Here is a 17,598-nt window from a genome sequence, read left to right as displayed (position 1 = left end):
TATAAGAATACTTAAATATATTTAATTAAAAAAGGTACAAATAATTTTAAATATTTTATAAAAGAAAACGATGAATGAATGAAAGTCGAGATGAAATCATTTGACTGAGTCGGTTTTATCGTAACAAGAAAGATTCGATCTCTTATCCTATGACCGTATCTACTCAAATCACACATTACTTTAAATTGATGTGAAGCTGACACCTGTTTTTTTACTCTCAAAATGGTGTCTCCATGGGCCTCCGTGTCCGATGCTCCACGCGTTTTTCCACGAGTGGAATATTTTTAGAATCCGCACTATGACTTGCCCTTTCCACTTAACTCTTGTCACCAAAGTCAACTCCACCAAATCATTGTCATCTTCGGACATTTGTGGTTGGTAGCTCCACGCGCCTCTACTACGCGCCACACTCTTGGCTTCACAAATAAATTTGGCTTCTTCTTTTTCCCCCTCTTATGAGAAAATCGACACTCGTTATTTCTATGCATTTATTTTATGAAATTCCTAATAAATGCTTGACAAGTATTTTGTTTTCCATTCAGTGCTCCACAATTTACTTATTTGTTTTAAGAATTTTTTTTTCAAAAGTTAGATTTATATTATATATGCCTATGTGTAATGGAGATCCGCATAACGTAATTATACATGATGAGAATTAAACTTAGATACTCAAAAACATAAAACCCGTACATTAGTCGCCTTATGCCTTCATTGAGGAAAATGGGGTATTTATAATAGAGGTTTGGCTATTAATCATTCCTAACTCTCTATGCTTGTTACAGAGAGGTCTTGACTTAGTAGATAGCTTAGGAAATAAAATAGCTTTTTGATTAGGCGATTGTCGAAACTATTTTTTTTGAGAAAACAAAAATTTGTTGTCGACTTGAAAACGAAACGAAATTGGAGTCGCCACCGACCCTTTATTAAGGTGTGATCGGCTTACCTTTAAAATGATTTTGGTCTGCTAAATTTGAAAAAATAGGTTCGGGAGTCAGTTACGCACGAGGATGGGTTAGCACCCTCGTAACACCCAAAATTGGTACCGAATTGATTGTTTAATGTCTTAGTGTCGAGAATTTGAAAAGATTTTAAAAATATGATCCTTCCTTTTTATTAATGTTAATTTTATAAAAGATGCTTGGATAAATCGAAGTGGATGCTAAAGACATTCTTGTCTCAGAGTAATAGAATGTTACACCCAATACGTTAGGACACAACATTTTTAGTCATCGAGAATAAGCTTGTCTTTTGATTTTAAAAACTCGTGTGGTGAAGCTTAAAAGGATATTCAATTGCTTTAAGTCAGATGAAAAATCGAAGCTCAATACGTTAGGGCACAATTTCTCAAAATTCCGAGCATTGAATATTGCCCTTATTATTTTTTGGAAAATTCTCGTCTTGAAAAATCAACATGTCATGTCCAATACATTAGGACACAACGTATCAAATTCCCGAGAGGGAGCTTTTTATTTACGTTTTGATTAGCGAATATTCTCAATTATTTAGACTCAACGAGTAAAATTGGAACCCAATATGTTAGGGTCCAATTCTTTCGAAGATCCCAAATACCGAACATTACGTTATCTTGAAAGCTTTTGAATAAAATAATCTTGATATTTGTAATCTTTTGAATGAATAAAAAAAGATTGTATAATAATTTACAACAATCAATGATAATTCATAGACTAAAGTGTGCACTAAAGAACAATGAATAATCAATGAATACAATAAAAAAACATAGCAACAATGATCTCTATTGGACATCATGCCAATATCAATATCAACATTCAAAATCTAATAAAAAAACGAACCAATTAATGCAAATGCAAACCAAATGTATAAGTTTTGAAATAACTAAAAACAAATGATATGAAAAAAATAATATACATATATATAAAAAAATAAGTGAAATATAATCAAATATAATAATATTAATAATACGAAGCGGTACTAATAATAATAATAATAATAATAATAATAATAATAATAATAAACAATCAGAAGGACCAATTCGCAATCAAAGCTGAAATGTAAGAGCAAATTTGAAAATAAATACAAGGGGTGCGAACCACATTGAACACGCAAATAACTGAGGGGGTCAAAAGGGAAATTAATCCCTGCCCTTAAAAACACTGCGTTACATAAGGACCGAAATGAAATTTGCAGGAAATTATGCGGCCCAATTTAAAGAAACAAAAGAAACCAAATTGAAATGAGGTGCAAAGGTGGAGGACTTAGGGCACAAATATCCCACCCAAGTGAAAACACGCGGATCCTCCCCGGGTCGGGTCACTGCGCGGGTCTCTATCTTATATGGCGTCGTTCCGACGCTTATGATTCATTATTAAAACGGCGTCGTATCAATGTACCATTTAAACTAAGTTTCTGTTAAAAAAACATTTGCATCAACAAAACAAAAAAAAATAAAAAGGGCTTAAACTCTCTGCTAGGGTTTCTGACCCTAGCTTTCACGCTGCTCGGGGGCTCCGTCAGTCCTCACCCCACCGTCCTCGCTCGAGCTCCGATCACGACGAAGCGAACGAGGACCACATCAGCATCGACGTGAAGGTAAATCCCTCCATTCCTTTCTCTTTTATTTACGGTTATTAAAAATAATATATGAAACAAAGATAAAAACTAAAATAAGAAAAACAAAAAAAAATCACCTTTAGAAACTCTTTTTTTTCTATTTCTTTTCAAAAAATTTTCTTTTATACAATATTCGTGTCTGTGTATTGATATTCTCTTTACAAAAACTGAAAAATGGCTTTATATAGCCGAAAACAAAATGAAAATCCCCAAAAGAAAAATAGATTTCGCTCTTTTTCTTCTTTTTCCTTTTTGGCTGTCGATTTCTGCTCGTTTTTGCTTGTTTGTTTGTGTGCAGGTACGAGCGTACGTGGCAGTGGGCGTGGCGTGTACGGAGGTAGAGGCGCAAGCGTACGGAGGCTTGTCACGTGTGGAGGGCTTGGCTGCGGCGCTAGAGTCTATTCTGTTTTAGAGACTGCTAGGGTTTCGGCCTTAATTTGGGCTGGGCATAGGGCTGGTGTTGGGGTTCATTGGGTATTTGGATTTTGTAATCGGGTTTGGGCTTAATTTAACTTGGTCTGTAAAAAAACTGGACTGTTCAGTAATGGCATTTTAATTTTATATGTTTTTATATTTGATTTATTTTTTTGTTTGTGTTTTTAGGCCCGGGCAAATTGGGCCTATTACAGCTGCCCCTCTTTGCTCATTGTCGTGTAACGGTAATGAAGCAAAGACTAAAAAGGGCCAATTTCGCCCGGTCGTGCTGGACCTTGGTGCTCTTCTTCTTCACATAGTCTCATTCCATCCTACTGCATCTTCAGAGGAATAGAAATTGGTGCTTCGATCCACTCGACTGCAACTTCAGGGAGATAGGACTATTGGCTTCGATCTGCTTCACTGTCGATGCAGAAAAGCAAGACTTGCTATCTTCAACCTGCTCCACTACAACCGAGGGAGGCAAGGCTTGTGTCTTCGATCTACTTCACCGTCGATGTAGGAAGGTAAGATCTGCTATCTTCAACCTGCTCCACTACAACCGAGGGAGGCAAGGCTTGTGTCTTCAATCTGCTTCACTGTCGATGCAAGAAGGTAAGATCTGCTATCTTCAACCTGCTGCACTACAACTGAGGGAGGCAAGGCTTGTGTCTTCAATCTGCTTCACTGTCAATGCAGGAAGGCAAGATATGCTACCTTCAACCTGCTCCACTATAACTGAGGGAGGCAAGGCTTGTGTTTTCGATCTGCTTCACTGTCGATGCAGGAAGCAAGACTTGCTATCTTCAACCTGCTCTACTACAACCGAGGGAGGCAAGGCTTGTGTCTTTGATCTGCTTCGCCGTCGATGCAGGAAGGCAAGATCTGCTATCTTCAACCTGCTCCACTATAACCGAGAGAGGCAAGGCTTGTGTCTTCGATCTGCTTCGTCGTCGATGTAGGAAGGCAAGATCTGCTATCTTCAACCTGCTCCACTACAACCAAGGGAGGCAAGGCTTATGTCTTCAATCTGCTTTACTGCCGATGTAGGAAGGCAAGACCTGCTATCTTCAACCTGCTCCACTACAACCGAGGGAGGCAAGGCTTGTGTCTTCGATATACTTCACCGTCGATGCAGGAAAGTAAGATCTGCTATCTTCAACTTGCTCCACTACAACCGAGGGAGGCAAGACTTGTGTCTTCAATCTGCTTCACTGTCGATGCAGGAAGGCAAGATCTGCTACCTTCAACCTGCTCCATTACAACCGAGGGAGCAAGGCTTGTGTCTTCGATCTGCTTCACTGTCGATGCAGGAAGGCAAGACCTGCTATCTTCAACCTGCTCCACTACAACCGAGGGAAGCAAGGCTTGTGTCTTTGATCTGCTTCGCCGTCGATGCAGGAAGGTAAGATCTGCTATCTTTAACCTGCTCCACTACAACCGAGAGAGATAAGGCTTGTGTCTTCAATCTGCTTCACTGTCGATGCAGGAAGGCAAGATCTGCTACCTTCAACCTGCTCCACTATAACCGGGGGAGGTAAAGCTTGTGTCTTCGATCTGCTTCACTGTCAGTACAGGAAGGTAAGATCTGCTATCTTCACTGATCTGTTCTCTGGAGAACATGACTTGTATAATGAACCTAATTATGCCTAATGATTAGGATGGCATGATCAGAATGAATCAAATGCTCATAACTAGACATATGTGAATGGTGTTTGCATAAATGCAGAATTTTATTTTTCCGAGAATGATCCCACTTAAGTTGCCATTACTCGAAGTTTATTAAGGTTTTGTGACTGGTGTACTACAATACCTTCTTGCTTGACTGGCCTTTTCTGAAGAAACATTTAGCTAGGTTGCCCCCCATTGTAAACCTCAAAGGTCAATCCACTGGGACGTAAAATTTGTACGATCATTCTCCCATTGTAACCCAATGGTAGAAATATATGGCTTCTCTCGATCCTCTTCTATCACAAGTCAAGGATACAGTATCTAAATCTCTCTAGGCACTTACACTATTCCCAAGGTGTCGTACCAAAGGCTCATGCACAAATGAAGGTTTTTTCTCCGAGGTAACCTTTCTCTATTGCTTGCTGATCATTGTTTACTTGTTTATTTAAGCTTTATCGTCAATATGACATCCTTGTCATTTTTTTCAATCGATGTTTTTGACAACAAAATCCAAAGAGAAAGTCCAAATTTAGACTCTTCATTCTCAAATTTCCAACATTTAATTTTGGTGTGTTCTAAACAATCGTCCTGTTTCAGGTTCCTGTATTATTTAGAAACTTTCCGGAGTAATATGTAAAACTTCATTTGTGAAAGTTTTATTAGTCCATTAATCATTATTCCAATGCAACATGCTTCCAAAAAAAGGATCATAATAATGGATAAGAATGAAGTTAGTTCTGAGCATAGCTCGAAAGGAATAAATTATCCAAAAATAGTAAATGAGGATGACAAAAAAATTGATTGGGAATGTGTATCTTGGAAAAGAGTGAAGTATTCCAAGAACAACCAATTCAATATAAATTATATAAGAACTGGGTGCCCCAGATATCGCAGCTTGAACTTCTCTGTACAAAATTTCTGAAGACTATTCTAAGTTTGACATGTGTTTAGGAGATCTACAGTACTTTGTCGATGCCCCAAGATGTCGCCTACTCTTTCCTGTTGATTCAAGTATAGCAAGATCACTACATGCCCTAATCTGATCAAGATCCGAGTTGCTCTGATCACTTCATGCCCCATTCTGATCAATATTTGAGCCACCCTTTTCGGGTTTTCAACTCAAATCCTTTTTGGTCTCAAGGCGCCCTTTGCGGGTTTTCACCTTGGCCTCTCTATTTTCTTTTTCTTTGGTTTATTTTTTTGGACTCAAAGCATCATTTTTAGGTTTTCACTTTGGTCCCCTTTTTTTTATTGAATCTGAACTTATAGGGTTAGGAAAGTCATTGTTATCCCTTTCGAGGAATCTTCTTTGATATCGAATTTTTTTATAGAGCCTTCTGGGGCGAAACTACGATAGAAAACCATTGATCTTCCTCTTCAATAAGGATAAAATCCAACAAAACTTGAAGAGATCGAAACTCGACTTCAAATGGGCAAAGCTATACTGAGTCAACAAGAAAGGCATTGCCCCGGCAAAGAATTTTCATTACATCGTTCACACTGTAAATTTCTGTTATCGTGTTGTTGTGCAGATTTCATTATCAGCGCTTAACCTGGGCATATCCTGGTATGATCATACAAAAATATCTTTGAACTCTAGAGGTGACTCAACAAGGTCTTGCTTCGTCTTTGCAATCAGGTCAATTCTAATCTTCACCAAGCTCACAATTTCTAATGATTCCTTGTGAGGTAGGATCTGTCTATCCTTTTATTATACCATCCTCAACAAGTCCGGAGATAAGCTACAATCTATGTTATTTTCAAAGTCATGAGATCCCTCTAAACACATGCCTCGCTCAAAAAGAAAATTTGAGTTTGTAGCAGCGTCATTCATGTCATTGATATCTGGGGATCCATAAAGAATGTATAAATTTATGAATAATTATTTGTACAATATGATTATGAATGAATGATGTGGAAGAAAATCCAAAAGAATGAAATAATCAAAAATAATTATTCAAAATAATGGAAGAACATTGGTTCAAAAATGGTCACAAAGGTGTATTTCATTAGAATAATAACGTTCAGACATGAGCCTATTTCACAAAGAAGTTCTCATTGCTCCTAGGCTAAAAGCAACGAGTACGTTCTGAATATTACTCTAAATAAGCTTTAAATGCTATAGGGATTTCTTTCGTAGTCCAATTGCTTAGAATACTCTCAGGGTTATAAGGGAGGATATCTAACAAGGTCCCTTCTTCAGTTGCTTTTTTGTCGATGTGAACATTTCCTACTCTTCTTTATGCATCGCATTCACTCCATTTATCAATTATGATTGGGTAATGGATTTTCCACACTGGAGGAATCATCAAATTTAACGACGCCCATACTGGTAAGCTTTTCAATCACTTTTTTAAAGGCAATACAATTTTCTATGGAATGCCCCGTCATTCCCGCATGATAATCGCATTGTGCATTTGCGTCGTACCATCTGGGGTACGGATGCTGTGGAGGTTTTGAGTAGAAAGGGGCAACAATGTGTGCATTGAATAAGCTTTTATACAACTCCTTATACCACATCGGAATTGGCGTGAACTGGAGGTTCTTAGAGCCTTGTTTCATACCAGATTCTTGTCTTGATGAACCTTGTTGACTAGCAAACACTTTTCTTGGCTGGTTCACCGTAATCGATTTGTTGTAAGTGTTCACATTGCTCACATCGTTTCCTTCTTCTTTAAGTTTGACCTTCTATTATTCTCCCCAACGTCAATCTTTCCACTTCTCACGGCACTTTCAATCATTTCACCTCTCATGACTATGTCAGAAAAGCTTTTTGTAGCACTTCCTAACATATGTGTGATAAACGGGGTTTCAATGTATTAATAAAAAGCATTGTCATTTCCTTTTCCAGAAGTGGTGGCTGAACTTGAACCGCGATTTCTCTCCACCACTGCGCATACTGTCTGAAGCTTTCATTCAATTTTTTCTCCAAATTCTGCAAAGTTATTCTGCCAAGCATCATTTCTGATACATGATTGTATTGCTTCATGAAAGCCTGCGCCAAATTTCTCCAAATATCAATTTTGGTTCGGCTCAGCTGATTGTACCATTTTGACACTACCCCTGTAAGACTATCCTGAAAGCAATGTATAATAACTGATCATGATTGATATACCCCGTTATTCTCCTATAGAACATGGTGATATAAGCTTCAGGGCAACCGGTCCCAATATATTTCTCAAATTTCGGCATCTTGAACTTATAAGGAAGCACTAAATCCGGAACCAAACTCAGATCTTTTGCATCTATTCCACGATAGCTTTCAATGTTCTCTATTGCTCTAAATTTCTCTTCGATCCATCTCTATTTCTCCTCAAACTGCTTCGGTAATTCCCCCTTTGCTTTATCCCTTTCAGTTATTTCATCAAAATCTGGGACGGCAAGATTAACCGGATTATCACCAGGGTTAGGGCCTGACCTAGCTTGGAAGTTCATCGGTATTGAGACATCAGCTTGAAATTGCGGAGGCCTAATTGAAACAGAAGATCTACGTGGATGCACCTCAGTTTGAACTTGCGCATGCGGAGGCGTAAAACCTAAAGGATATAGAGGTCCCTCTTTGTCTTCTTCTTCATTAACCATAGGACCTTTCCCCTTATTTACTCTATTAGTCAGTAATTGCGTTAGCTTTGTCATCATGTCTTTTTGAGACTCCTGCATCTTTTCTGTCATGTCATGTTGCATTTTTTCAAATTGCTCATTCATTTGCATCTGCAACTGATCTTGCATTTCTTTTTGCATTTGCTCCAGTTTTTCCAATCTTTGATCTATTTCTTTAGTTTTGCGACGAGTACCGTAAGGGGGTTTGGTTGGTTGGTTTTCCAGATTAACTGAAATAAATTTACTCAATTAGACTCTTTCAATGGATTTTAATGCATATGATGTTATGTAATGTAGATGCATGAAATGAATGCCTAAAGAGACGTTGATTCTGATTCAATTACATTTAGAAAACTTTACTAGAAGACAAATTTCTTTACATAAAGCGGATACATATACAGCATCGCCCTCATATTCTAAGAGACAACATCGATCATTTCCATCATCCGTATGCTAAGATAAACCTCGCGAATTCTTCAAAAGGGGTGCCTCATCTATCTCTTTTTACTTGATCTTGGTCGCAATCCGTTGTCCGCCTATCCTCGTAATATTGATCAGCTCCTTTTTAGAATGTCGATGGCTCCTAGATAATCATCTTGAATCTTCGGGCCATGAGGTAAAGGTCACGAACTCTTTTATCACCCTTCCTGTGTTTCTTGGAATATATTCGGGTAGTCGTATTATTTTCCACTTTATCAAGTAATCCGTATTTCATGACAAGCTTTCTAATTTAGGAATCGAATTTGAATCAATATCTCTTTCCTAAGATGCAAATACAATGCAATCATAATCAAAACAAAACAAGATGGGTTAGTACAAAACAGAAGAAAACAAGGAAAACAAAAGTACCTAGTCGGGTACCACTAGGGGTTTGGAGTGGCTCTACCTAGGATGGGTTCCTAGGTCTTCTATATGTGGTTTGGCTCTAAAGTCAAGGTACCCGAACTAGCATATTCCTCGATCTTCACCCATCATAGGCTCATACAGACCGAGTTCGATTTAGGGGAATACATTTCCCTATGGTTGCACGGAAATGAAAATCTCACGAAGACATAGGTACGGATGTATTCCGAAAGTGATCCACTATCCTACACAGAGGTGAAAACCTCACGAAGGAGTAGCTTCTCACTCCCACTTAAAAGGTAAGACTAAACAGTCTTTATGCAATATGATGCCAAGATATAAAATTTAATTTACAGTAATCATTCAAGCAAATACGAATGGAGGATCGTAATTTTCAAATCAAATTTTTAATTTTTGATAATAAGACAGAAAATAATCAATTTATGGCCTGAATCTCTAAAGGTCCCCAGCGGAGTCGCCAAGCTGTCGAAACCATTTTTTTGAGAAAACAAAAATTTGTTTTCGACTTGAAAATGAAACGAAATTGGAGTCGCCACCGATACTTTATTAAGGTGTGATCGGCTCACATTGAAAATGATTTTGGTCTGTGAAATTTGAGAAAATAGGTTCGGGAGTCGGTTATTCACGAGGAAGGGTTAGCACCCTTGTAACGCCTAAAATTGGTACCGAATTGATTGTTTAATGTCTTAGTGTTGAGAATTTGAAAAGATTTTAAAAATATGATCCTTCCTTTTTTTATTAATGTTAATTTTATAAAAGATGCTTGGATAAATCGAAGCAGATGCTAAAGACCTTCTTGTCTCAGAGTAATAGAATGTCACACCCAATACGTTAGGACACGACATTTTTAGTCCTCGAGAATAAGCTTGTCTTTTGATTTTCAAAACTTGTGCGGTGAAGCTTAAAAGGATATTCAATTGCTTTAAGTCAGATGAAAAATTGAAGCTCAATACATTAGGGCACAATTTCTCAAAATTCCGAGCATTGAATATTGCCCTTATTATTTTTTGGAAAATTCTCGTCTCGAAAAATCAACATGTCATGTCCAATACATTAGGACACAATGTATCAAATTCCCGAGAGGGAGCTTTTTATTTACGTTTTGATTAGCGAATATTCTCAATTATTTAGACTCAATGAGTAAAATTGGAACCCAATACGTTAAGGCCCAATTCTTTCGAAGATCCCAAATACCGAACATTGTGTTATCTTGAAAGCTTTTGAATGAAATAATTTTGATATTTGTAATATTTTGAATGAATAAAAAAGATTGTATAATAATGTTCAACACGCAATGATAATTCATAGACTAAAGCGTGCACTAAGGAACAATGAATAATCAATGAATACAACAAACAAACATAACAACAATAATCTCTATTGGACATCATGCCAATATGAATATCAACATTCAAAAACTAATAAAAAAACGAACCAATTAATGCAAATGCAAACCAAATGTATAAATTTTGAAATAACTAAAAACAAATGATATGAAAGAAATAATATACATATATATAGAAAAATAAGTGAAATATAATCAAATATAATAATATTAATAATACGAAGCGGTAATAATAATAATAATAATAATAATAATAATAATAATAATAAACAATCAGAAGGACCAATTCGCAATCAAGGCTGAAATGTAAGAGCAAATTTGAAAATAAATACAAGGGGTGCGAACCAAATTGAGCATGCGAATAACTGGGGGGGTCAAAAGGGAAATTAATCCCTGCCCTTAAAAACACTGCGTTACATAAGGACCGAAATGAAATTTGCAGGAAATTATGCGGCCTAATTTAAAGAAACAAAAGAAACCAAATTGAAATGAGGTGCAAAGGTGAGGGACTTAGGGCACAAATATCCCACCCAAGTGAAAACACGCGGATCCTCCCCGGGTCGGGTCACCGTGCGGGTCTCCATCTTATATGGCGTCGTTCCGACGCTTATGATTCATTGTTAAAACGGCGTCGTATCAATGTACCATTTAAACTAAGTTTCTGTTAAAAAAAACATTTGCAGCAACAAAACAAAAAAAATAAAAATAAAAAGGGCTTAAACTCTCTGCTAGGGTTTCTGACCCTAGCTTTTGCGCCGCTCGAGGGCTCCGTCAGTCCTCGCCCCACCGTCCTCGCTCGAGCTCCAATCATGACGAAGCGAACGAGGACCACATCGGCATTGGCATGAAGGTAAATCCCTCCATTCCTTTCTCTTTTATTTACTATTATTAAAAATAATATATGAAACAAAGATAAAAACTGAAAGAAGAAAAGCAAAAAAAAAAAGCAATCACCTTTAGAAACTCTTTTTTTGTATTGCTTTTCAAAATTTTTTCTTTTATACAATATTCGTGTCTGTGTATTGATATTCTCTTTACAAAAACTGAAAAATGGCTTTATATAGCCGAAAATAAAATGAAAATCCCCAAAAGAAAAATGGATTTCGCTCTTTTTCTTCTTTTTCCTTTTTGGCTGTCGATTTCTGGTCGTTTTTGCTTGTTTGTTTGTGTGCAAGTACGGGCGTTCGGGGCAGTGGGCGTGGCATGTACGGAGGTAGAGGCGCAAGCGTACGGAGGCTTGTCACGTGTGGAGGGCTTGGCTGCGGCGCTGGAGTCTGCTTCTGTTTTAGAGACTGCTAGGGTTTCGGCCTTGATTTGGGCTGGGCATAGGGCTGGTGTTGGGGTTCATTGGGTATTTGGATTTTGTAATCGGGTTTGGGCTTAATTTAACTTGGTCTGTAAAAAAACTGGACTGTTCAATAATGGCATTTTAATTTTATTTGTTTTTATATTTGATTTATTTTTTTGTTTGTGTTTTTGGGTCCGGGCAAATTGGGCCTATTACAGCAATAATTACACTTGATGAGTTTGGTAATCAAATGGTGAATTGACTTAAATAGATTTGATAGAGTTCCTTGTTCGCCTATATAAGTTGGGACATGACCATTTGATTTGGCAATGTCGAAGAGATGAAGCTCCATGTGTAGAGTATGCCAAAAGCCAACAAAGGTTGTCTTAGACAAAGTCACTTAATTTGGTGTGGTATCAGTATAGGGTGAGCTAGTTTTAGGCATGATGTTGAGAGCTACTCATACATAAAACATATATAAATAATAAGGTCAAAACATGCTATTTGTATAAGATTTAGTCCATGTACTAAGTTAAAAAAAATTCCATCCTCTTGCCTTTTTTTTAATTTAAAAATTTTAGTCCAATCGTTATTGCGGATGGTATTTTCTGTTAAATTTTTTTTAGTTAACATAATTATTTTCTGTTAATCATATGCTACGTCACATGAGTGCAACTTAATCAACATTCCAAATTGATAATTTTTATTTGAAAATACTTAATACATCCAAGAATCTACTTGGAAATACATCCAAGCCCCCTTCGAGGCGTTTCAAAAAGTTGAATACCACCATCATTACCGACATATATTTTAGCTAGATTATCAACCTTTTTGTTATAATATCTGGATATGTGCTAAATCGACTAGTGCACCATTTTAACCAATAGTATTTTGGTTCTTCTAATCAAAGCAGAATTCGACACCTTTGTAGCACTCTCCTGTAAAATTTATACTACTTCTTAATTGTCTGATAAGATAAACACTTTGTCAAATCCTCTATCAATAGCAATCATCAAACCTTCTAAAATATCCTACAATACTCAATATCTACAATTGAATAAATGTCCACAAACTGGTTATACCCAAGAATCCCGAAACCAAAATTTAGTGATTTTGGAATTAGTTTTAGATTATAGGATCCATCAAGCACATACGCGGGTTTTTAGTTGTTGAGCTAATTGGACCGAAGCAGTGTATTTATATATATTTAAATAAAAGGGGCATTGGTTGAGATTAATGAACATCGAAATGACAAGTTTTCTGTATGGTTTTGACTTTGGAGTTTTAATGTTTCCGACATTGACGTGGGAGCTTTTCAAGAACGCCACTTTTCACATCATTATAAGAAAGTGGGTAAATTCATTAGGTTAAAGCCTATTTGACTGTTTAATTTTCTTTTTACCCTTAAAGTTTACATTACAAGCTGGAATCCTATATTTTGCTTTTTTTTTAATAAAAACAATATTAAAATAATAATTACTTACAAAAATAGGTATTTTTTATAGTAATTTTGAGCGCTGTCAGACACATTGATGGCACCGGTAAACTTTAATAAAAAATCTAACAAGAAAATAAAAGTTAAAAAATTAAAAAATATTTTTTTGGTGCTGCCTGACACATTGGTGGCACCAATAAATTAAAAAAAAGGCTTGATTGAAAAAAAGTTGAAAAAGTAAAAAAAATTATTTAAAATAACCTTTTCTCTACATTTAATGCCTTAATACAGTTTCCTTACATTTAATGCCTTAATGTATTTTCCCTACATTTAATCTCTAAAATCATAGTTTTTTGTATTTAATGAAGGGGTGCCGCTGAATACATTGGCGTGCCAATTTTAAAAAATATATATATATTTTTAATATTTTTAGTTTCTTTTTCCTGTTAGACTTGTTTTAAAAAGTTTATCGATACCGCCAATATATCATGCGATACTCAAATATATTGTAAAAACACTTTATTTTTGTAATTAATTTATTTCTCACCCTATTTTTATAATTAATTTATTTTTAATATTATTTTTATTAAAAAAACCCTATATTTTAAGACCAACACAAACCTTTAACCTTTTGTTTTTACAGCAAATTAATTTTTTAACAAAAAATAATTTAAATGCGAAATTTTTAACTATTACTCCAAATAAAGCTGGTTAATAACATTTATTTATTTGTTTGTTTATTTATTTATCTTCACGTAGTTGTAAAATAAAATAAATCTACATTTTTCTTATTTCCAACCTTATATGTTCTTATTTTATTAATTTACATGAACTTAAATAAATGGAATGAATGTACTTGTATATTATATTATATTATATTCAACCAACATCCACCGATCTCTTTGACATGTAAAAGCAAGTTCACGTCTATCTGTTTAAACAGTCAAACTTGTTTGGCAAAAAGGAAAACCACAAAAGAAAAAAGGACCACTTTCGGTGTGTGTGTGATTCTAAAAGCTTAACTAATTTCTGAAAAAAATAATATACATTTTATTTGAAAAAAAAAGTAACCATTTAATAGATAAATGAGGTTTCTCACTCAACTCAAGATTCTTAATCAATAATATATGTGCCGGTTGAGTATTAATTCGATTGATATGTGTATTGTTGTTAATGCAGGAGAATATGAGTTTGAGTACGCTGAAGTGCATTATCCTCCTATTTATGGATTGAAAAGGGACTATGAGTAATTTTAAACATTATGTAAAAAAAAACAGATATCATCAGAATCAAAACCTATAATAAGATCCTTAAAAAAATCGATAATACATGTGAAAGCTTATCAACAGCTTGGTTAGGGAGTTGAAATCCAGAGGTCAATTCTTCCAAATTGCCGACATATATAATGTCGAAAACTATGTATATTCATTAATTTTTATATATAGAGCTAATTCAATTATTCAATTTTAACTTCTCAACCAAACCCAATTTTTATTCCAATCTAATTTGTAATTAAAGATGAACCAGCTAGCTTAAAATACAAGTAAAATGTCTGTTCGCATGTAATTTATGTATATTCACCAAACAACTTCTATAATATATATCAACTTGGGTGCATATGAAGAAGTCAATAGGTATAATTATGGTTTCCATCCTTCTACTTTTAAAAATTTGAGAAGTTATTCTCTTTACTTTAATTTGTTAGAATCTGGTTCTCATATTTTATGAAAAACAAAAGTTAGTCCAATTAGGTAGTAGTGTCAAACCTTCTTGTTGAATCACTAGCTTGAAAATAAACAATTCAACAATTTATATATGCAAGAAATTAACAATTCAACCATCGAATTGGGTGTAATTGGAGCACCCGATTACACTTTCCAATTCTTAGAGGGAGAAGGATGAGAATTGGAGTAATTACACAGGTAATTATACCCAGATCTAATTTTAGAAAATTATTTTTATAAGAGTTATAAAAATTATATTATAAGCATAAACACGTATGAGAGTTTGGGATGATTATAGTTATTATAAATCCTAAAAATTATATTATAAAAATAATTTGTGTATTTTATAAAATTATAACAAAAAATTATATTATTTAAATCTTAAAAAAATTCTAAAGTTATGAGAAAAAAAATTATTATAATTTTTGATATGTTATAAAAATATTATAATATATTTATTTATAAAACGTTATGGTCAAATATGAACATAATTTATTTTTATGTACATACAATATATTATAAAAACAATATACTTATTCGTAAAAAATGTTTTAGGTTTTATTTATCATAACTTATTTATAAAAAATTAACTTTCTAAAATTATGATAAAAATTTATATTATTTATAAGAAGTGTTACGAAAGTATGGGTAATTTATAAATTTTATATTTTTTTACTTAATTTACGTATTATAAAAAAAATTAACCTACCATAAGTTATTCTCTAAATTAAGTTTTTATAATTAAAGCTATAGATTATTTGGACTATGAAACCAAATATTATAAGGTCGATGCTAATATGCAAATAGAAAAAATTTTCTTTCACCATATCATTGGGTATGATACAATTTGAGAGAATGGTATCAAACACAAGCACCATAGATAGTTTCGAACTCTCTAATTTGAGACACTCAAGTAGAGGCGAATCTAAAGGGGGGCAGGTAGGGGCTTGGCCCCCTCAAAAAATATAAGATATTCAATTTAGTCCTCTTATAAATAGAAAAATTATAAATTAATATATAGTTAAGTTGTACATTGGCCCCCCAAAACGATTTTTTTTCAATTCAATCCTCTTATAAATAAAGAAATTAAAAATTAATATATAGTAAAATTGCACTTTATTCCCCATAAAATGAAATGGTTTTTGTTTAGTCCCTTAAAAATGATGAAATTATAAATTACTAAATAAAAAACTTATATTTTGATCTATAAAAAAATTATAATTAAATTCCGGCCTTGGTAAAAAAAATTCTGGATTCACCCCTGCATTTAAGGCTTTGAAATGTGGTTGAGAATACATTTGTTGTTCTAAAAAACATTTATTATATTAACAACATCACCTTAGTATAGTATTAAAAAAAAACTTGGATCGTATTAGCATGTTGCATATTTCATAACTTCAATCATAAGTGAAATTAAGACGACCCATACTTCGTAAAGTATAGGGAAGAAGGAAATTTTGATTCAGATAATGACAAAAAGCAAATGTTAAATACTAAAGAGGAATAGCCCAACAAATATGCACTATTTTCCTTACTATTTTTATTAATAATTGTGCTATCAACTACTTTTTTTAGACTAAAATAACACATATGATGATTTGATTTTAATTTTGTAATTACAATTTATACTACTAAACACGAGAGATTTACGATGTAATTACACTATATCAACGTCTAAAAAAGTACTGGATAGTGTATCGTGGGTTGAGGAAGAAGGTGTGTAATTAATATTTTATATATAAAGGATTGGATCAAATGTCAGTGTGACTATAAATCTACGTTTTTGGGTAACACGACAAAGCAATGTTTTGTTTATTGGTTGCCAAGTAAAGGCAATGTGTGGTATTAAAATCCAAATATAAATACAAATTAATTTCACTGTTAACAGCAATCTTCATTAATTTATATATAATATACTCCTAACAACACATAAGATGACACTCTCTTTCTTTTTATTGAGATGGTACCTAATTGACTTGCATACTCTAAAAATATATAGTAATGGCACTTGCTCTAATTCTCTGCATTATATGTCTGGTGAACTTGACATCATCTTGCAAATTTTTGGATTTCTTTATTTACGCCTAACCATAAAGAGGTTGCATGGTTGTAACTTGAACTTTTTTCATTCGATTCGATTCAACTCGACTCGATCGAGCGCTCATCCCTACCTGCAGTTGGTAATCGCAAAGAAAATAAGTTGTGCAAGTGGAAATGTTGGTTGCGGTGTCCACTAAAGGTGGCGTTGCGATAAGAACAAAGAAACACAATTGAATTGTTTATATAATTCAGTTTCCTTACGCCTGTAAAGTCTAGCTCAATAAAATAATCTACTATCTTCAATCTCAACACAAGAAGTGATTTAAGTCTTGTCACACCTCGATATAACAATCTTACTTTTGTAGGTAAATATCTACATCATTTATCTCTAAGTTTTCCTTGATAGTGAACCAATCAATTTACACTTACGAATACACTCTTAATTTCAAGTTCCTTAATGAAAAGATACGTGCTATCTCTTTTGAAATATATAAGAGTTTGAGAATTACTAACAACAAAATAAATCACAATCAATTCCCCTATATTGAAGTCTCGAGTTTTGAAGGGATCCAATTTGATCCAATTTTCAAGATAAATTGTTTCAAATGTATAGTGCTATCATATTTCC

This window comes from Gossypium hirsutum, chromosome D08, assembly GCF_007990345.1.
Source record: "Gossypium hirsutum isolate 1008001.06 chromosome D08, Gossypium_hirsutum_v2.1, whole genome shotgun sequence".
Lineage (NCBI taxonomy): Eukaryota > Viridiplantae > Streptophyta > Magnoliopsida > Malvales > Malvaceae > Gossypium > Gossypium hirsutum.
This window is presented reverse-complemented; position numbering follows the sequence as displayed.